Source organism: Prionailurus bengalensis, chromosome B4 (assembly GCF_016509475.1).
Source record: "Prionailurus bengalensis isolate Pbe53 chromosome B4, Fcat_Pben_1.1_paternal_pri, whole genome shotgun sequence".
In the NCBI taxonomy this organism is placed as follows: domain Eukaryota; kingdom Metazoa; phylum Chordata; class Mammalia; order Carnivora; family Felidae; genus Prionailurus; species Prionailurus bengalensis.
In genome coordinates, this window is record NC_057358.1 from 8,952,880 (window position 1) to 8,959,595 (window position 6,716).

Sequence of the window (6,716 nt, forward strand, 5' to 3'; positions counted from 1 at the left end):
AATTCTATTCAGTATTGTTGAATATCACCTTTGGTTCATTAATCACCAGAAACACACACATCAGAGTTTTGTCGATGCCTGTGGTCAGAAATACTTAGACCTGAGTTTCAGATTTCAAACATCCGAGTGTATTACTTCCAATTTTGTAGGTGCAAAGAGAAAGAGTGGGGTGCAGCTCCAGCAGATACATGTGGCTAGTGTCAGAAGTGAAGTATGCAAATTCCCTGTGAGGTCACGCTAGGTCAGAAGGGAGCAGAACAAAGTAGCTCTTGTTATTGCCTGAGTGTTAGAGCCCTGGCACCAAATTCGTATGTCAAAGCACTTCCCCAAAGTACGGAATTGAGGCCTTCAGGGAGTGAAGTCATGAGAGTGAGGCTTCCATGATGGAATTAGATGCCTAAGAAGAAGAAGAAGAAGGAGGGGGAGGGGGAGGGGGAGGGGGAGGAGGAGGAGGAGGAGGAGGAGGAGAAGGAGAAGAAACCACAGCTGGCTTTCTCTCTGCCATGTGAGGACACACCAAGAAAGTGGCTGACTGCATGCCAAGAAGAGAGTTCTCACCAGACTCAACCATGCTGGCTCCTTAATCTTGGACTTCCCGGCCTCCAGACCTTGAGGAGTACACTTTGGTTGTTGAAACCACCCAGTCTATGGTATTCCATTGTGGCAGCCTGAACTGGTCTTCTCCCTTATGTCAGAGAAGGGAGGGAGAGAAAGAAGAATCAACCATTTCTGTTTGAGGGCAACTCACATCATCTGCTGAAAATGGGAATACAGAAAATTCCTGAGTCTGATGTGGTGCCAGGAGGAAAAAAAAAAAAAGCCCAGAACAGAACCATGCGATAGAAAGCCAACCTATTGACCAGCGACTTTGTCACGTCTACAGAAATAGAAGAGGAACAGGGTAGCCCATGGATGCAGATTATTGAAATCCACCGAAGCCAAGGAGCTCAGAGACCATTTTGATCAGCGGTGCTGAGAGCCCAGGGCACTGTGTGTTTGAAAACACTTTCCCTTCTCACCCACTGTACCAGCAAACAGGACCTGACTTTGAGTCGGGGTTCCTGCAAGGGAGAAGAAAAGAACTGAGTCTACATTTTTCTAGCCCAGTTTGTGTTGTTCACACACTCTCCATTGTTCTTTCCCTGGCTGGTGCCACACTTGTTTAAAGCTCAAACTTCACAGAGCCTGTGCCATTGAGTTTCTTTCCCCTGCCAAAGTGAACTGCTGAGATTTCTCCTTAAGTGTTACCAAAACCTCCTGAAGGAAAAGAGAAGTCGTTTGTCAGATATTGTTGAAAGCAAAGAGGGCTTTTCAGCTGATAGTAATTTTATTTTACAGATCCTTTATGGGCTTTAAATGTGCTCCTTTATATATATATAAATCTAAATATAGTGTTAGAAAAAAATGAAAAGATAGTGATATTTGGGACTATGAAGCCACCTTTTTACTTCTGAATGGCAGAATTGCAAAAACACAAAAATGCTGTGGCAGTCTATGAAAGGTTTTAAATATATAGATCTCATAACTGTTAAAATTTAAAAATGTATTCTTTCCTAGAGTAATATATTGATGTTATTTCATCCTAAACAGGGGCATTTCTAAACTTCATATAACAGTGCTTTGTGAGCTTTAGAAAGTAATAATAATAATAACAACAACAATAATAGCAATTCTCAGCCTTGTATTTTTTAACTAAGAAATCTGGATCATTCAGATAAAGTTCAGATATAAGCATCTGAACATCAGGTGCTTATCCTGAACCTATCGGAGTTCACCAATCTCTTCTGCATGTGAGATGCAATTTGATGTGTGCCTAGGGTGAATTTCTTTGAGCGCTGAATAACTTCCTTGCTCTCTGGTCTTCAGTGCTGATTAGTTCTTTCTTCTTTGGCTTGTTCATACAAAGGATGCTTTGACATAAAGAAAGCCTGGAAACATCTAGAAAAAAAGAAACAGAATTACACAGTTAAAAAAAATCCAGAGACTTTTATTAGTGCACTTTGTCTATACATAAACCCATATATGGTTCCAAGGAACGGATGATATATTTAACTATGTGAGTTAGTTCATTTTAATTAAAGCAAATGTAGACTTTTGATCTACGGAATAAACAATCTAACAATAGGAAAAATGCAATCTGTCGAGGCATATTTGAGTTATTTTGCAGTAATTGGCTTGGCAGCAGCTTCAGTCACAGATTTCTGTTTCACAGATTGTCCCCAAATGAATAAAGGTTTGCTTTGAAATGTAATTAATATTACGTTCAGCTGCAAGACATTCTCAGGTTGTCAAAGGAATTTGAAGGAGGTAGCTGCAAAAAGTGAACAAAATAAAAGTGAAACTGGAAAGTAAATTAAGTCAAATTAATGCACAAAAGTAAACTGGACCGATACAAAATGTCAGTGTCATGAACTAGCTTTTAAGTTCACTGTCCCGTGAATATTAAAATGATGAGTATGGCTACATAATTCACTGAGTCATCTGTTTATTAACAATGATTACCTTGTCTTAAACATGAAAGGGTGTGGGGGCCTGAGAGCAGAGATGAAGCAGGACTGAGCTCATTGGGGCAGCACTTGGGGAGTGAGCCCCCTGAATTCAGCACCCACCCCAAGCCATGCTTCTTTCTCAACTGCAACATCGACTGCTAGCTGCAGGCCTTCAGGTAAGTATTGAATTCTATTAGTGAAGAACATGAACATTAGTTTCATGTATTCGGATACTAATGCTTTACATCCAATACATTTCCACAATTTCCTTATGACAACCATTGCATTTTAGTAGGGGCTTTGGGTCTGTACAGAACACCGAGAGTAAATAGAAACCTGGTTGCAGCTAATCATCTCCTGAGATCTCCTACAACCCTGTATATTTAAAACTCCAAGGTCCAAGATAGACCTATTATTAAATATAAGGAGTAGGAATTGCACACACTGCTGGCGTCTTAAATAGCTTCCCCCCACCTTTTGATTAGGAGATTTGTGAACACAGTTGTATTCATTATCCTTGAAAAATTTGACTGTGGTAATTAATGTGAAAGTTAAAAAAATATAGATTGTAATGTATAAATAAGAACATATGGTTTATGAAAGAATAAGCTCATGAATTTTTTTTTCAATCTGTTCTACTGGCATTAGAGTTTCAGCCTTACAATATATCATTAAAAGGTGTAATTATTTAACAAATCAGCAGAAATTTGGTATTTCTGCAGAGTAGAATTTGTATTGGAAAATTATTCTATGTTCAAACATATAGATTGTTTCCTACTCACATTTAACCCTGTCTCTTGGTGACATATATCACTCGCATTATGTCATACCAGCCTCAACCTGTCGCACCTGGAGAATTTGATAACACAAAGAAGTTTGGGAAGGATATTTTGAAAGGAAAGAAAAGGGGGAAGATTGGAAATGTGTCTTACTGTATATCCTAAATCTGGCTGGAAGACCAGCTTTTGAACAAGCTGTTATTTTCCACATGGGAGTAGCATTGCTACAGTAAAATGCCAGATTTCATCCATCATAATGTCATGGCTCATATTAAAATGTCTTCAGGGACCGAAGGGAGGGATGGGCAAAAGACATCAAATCAATTTTCAGGCAATTGCTATGGTTTTCAGAAACTAAGCCCTATGTGATAGTGTTATGGCTGCACAAAGGGAGGTTATAAATAAGGTCCATACATCAAGGGAGGAAGTAATTTGGAAAAAGAAAGCTGATTTGACTTTTCTGTGAATCTGAACATATGGTTAGGGCACAGCTGGGTTATCATTCTATACATTCTTACAAGAGAAAAGAACCAAATCAACACTTCAGAGAAATTAGCCCCTAACCAGAGTCTTGAAACTGACATCTCTGAAACCATATATCCCTCTTGATCAGCTGATGAGGACCCACAGTTATTTTGTGTTTATTATTTAATTACAAGAAAATCTAGTCAAGCCTCATTATTCGATGACCTTCTTAGCCAAGAACTAACCTCTGTGTGAAGATGTCATTTCCTCAGAGGATGGGGAAGAAGGATTGGCTCAGTTAAGAGACCTGAAATGCAGATGGCCTTTCGTAAATGAAATTCCTCCTTCTTGGTTGAGCAGCTCATCGTTAAATTCATAAGATGCAAAGCACCGCAGCCTATATTTGGCAATACTGCCTCTACTCTGTAAACAATCTGTCTTCCAAGACCTTAATCATCACTAAATAAGCCTTTCATGGAAAAATTGAAAAGACGTGGATAAGAGGGAACCTTGTGGTATTTCCATGCATTATTGTAACTGAAAACAAAGAAGTGAATAGTGTGACATGATCTTTCCAACAGAATAAAAATTAAAATCTAAGTGTCTGTGATAGTCTCATCTTCTATTGAGACTTTAATTATGACAGTATAAAAGATATCTTTCTTATAAACTGGAATCACAGTAAATCAACATATACAACAAAAATACTTTCATCAGTGTTGCCAGTGCATAATTTTTGTCATCTAATTTGAGGGAATTCAGCTTTGTAAAAGTACTCATCTTCAAATGCTGAAATTGTTACATGTTGGAAGAAGCTGTGTTTCAGTTTTCTGATCATCAAAGTACATACTCCTAACCCTAATGAAGGCCATACCACGGTGACATATTAATGACATATTAGTGGACTCACAACACCAGATGCAATTATGGGAGACAGAGTGTAAAAACAGTATATTTTTTAAAACTAGAAAATGTGCAGAGATGATTAATAAGGAGCCTAATTTTTGGAGCGACAAATTACACAAAGATTGAGAAAATAAACTGCCTTAAAATTTTGCAATAAGCATCACAGCTGGAAATAGTCTAATATTCAGCTGTCCTGGGGGTGAGGGGAAAAGATGCTTTCTTTGAATTTTTTAGTTGTGCTTTGTCCACATCTAAATAAGGAATTTCAAAGACTCTGAGGTCAAAATCAGTCAAGGAAGTCCAAATAGTTTTAAGTCAATGTAGATGACTCTTTTAACAAGATATAAACAAGGTTCTCTTATCAAAAAAATGTTTGATGCACCATTAACATTAACGTGGTTCTTGCTGTTTAATTATGTAGTCATTTGATTCTCAATTTTAGTAGATATATGCAATGTGGTTTTAGTCTTATGTCCAACAGAATAGGTTTGTTCAACGTGTGTGTGTGTGTGTGTGTGTGTGTGTGTGTGTGTGTGTTAGCAATACAACGCACGGCGTTAGCTTAAGTGAGTCATTGATTTATGTCAGAAGAGAAATGGTAAAGAACAAAGCTATTTTGTAGAAGCTCTTGATAAAATTCTCTGACCAGAGTGAGAGTAAATCAATCAAGGACCTCATTATTGGTTTATAATTTCATCGGAATGATCATTCTAAGCTTTCCATAGATACCATGAGACTTGTAGATTGCTGGAGCTACCACCATCTTAAACATTCACTTTTTGGCCTTAGTTTCTTAAAACACTGAAGGAAGCATTAAGCCAAGAAGCAGTGCAGAGTAATGTTTTGTAGGTAATTGCTTTCCAAAAATGATGAATCTTGATGCGAGTTGAGAGCATTGTTTCTGTTTTTATATTCCACCATTACTTTGTCATTTTTAATTAATATACACCTACAATAATATAATGTTTACTCCTATATCATAGGATTCATTCATTTAGCAAACAGTTGTTGAGAGTTTGCTATGCAAGATCTAAGTTCTGGGGCTACCAAAAAGAATGATGAATATTATTATTATCATTGCTGAAATGTATTGAGTATATCAAGCACTTTCCATACCAAATTCAGTTAATACTCATAAGAACACTATAGGTTAATAATTTCTATAATCCCCATTTTATAGATGGGGGAAGTGAGCCTTTGAGAGCTTAGATGGACCTTGCCTAAGGCAACAAAGATGATAGGCTGTAAGGTAAATTCAGGATTTCCTGACTCTGAATGTTTGGCCATCTGAGCTCTCAAGGAACCATATGTCATGAGATAAGGGTTATAAAAACAATATATCATTCAAGCTGGAGCATCTTGGAAGACACAGGGAACAAAAAAAAAATCACATTGAAGGTGGGTCATGAACTTTTGAGGGAGTTTTCATAACATCATCACTGACCTGTCTCAGAGAAAACTCCACAAACCCTGCTAAGCTTCTATTTTTTTCACCTGCGCTTGGAGAGAGAGCCCCCCCTGAATTCAGCACCCACCCCCAGCCATGTTTCTTTTATGTCTTCATTGTTGAGAAGAATGTTGGGTGTGTGGCTAAGTTCCCTCAAGTGTCTTTACAACGAGTAAAGAACTGTTGTAATTCCTGGCGTAAGAATTATCCTCCCATATCATAGTCCATTTCAGTATCAGGACTCTGCAAATTCTCTACCCCCAACACATGTGATACTCACCTCAGTGGAGATATGCTGGGTCCTGCACATATTTAAACCTACAACTTTTCTTCAGACCACAAAGTAACAGCTCCTAACTGCACCCAAACATGGCTTGCTGCCTATGATTTGTTTTAATAAGCATGTATTCTGTTGATCAGTAACACGGCCACTTGAATAAGGAACTTTGAACTTGGAATCAACACCAAAGGAAACTGTAACAATCACCCATACCATGGCCTAAATCAAACATTATATTACTGTCATAGATAAAATTCAAGGTAGGTAGGTGGGTTGTTTAATTGGATGATTTGGCAAATTAAAAAATGCAGCTAAGCAGTTAAGTCAGGGGATCTGGAGTTCAATTGTCA

At 37.9% G+C, this 6,716-nt stretch overlaps 1 long non-coding RNA gene across 1 annotated transcript; it reads right to left on the reverse strand.

The window, feature by feature from the left end:
- Positions 1 to 1,661: 1,661 nt before the first annotated feature.
- On the reverse strand, positions 1,662 to 6,501 carry LOC122473095. The gene is made up of 4 exons (XR_006294588.1): positions 6,367 to 6,501; positions 3,979 to 4,040; positions 3,272 to 3,338; positions 1,662 to 1,938 (listed from the first exon to the last, which is right to left on the reverse strand). It is a non-coding gene; the product is annotated as an uncharacterized LOC122473095 (long non-coding RNA).
- Positions 6,502 to 6,716: the final 215 nt, after the last annotated feature.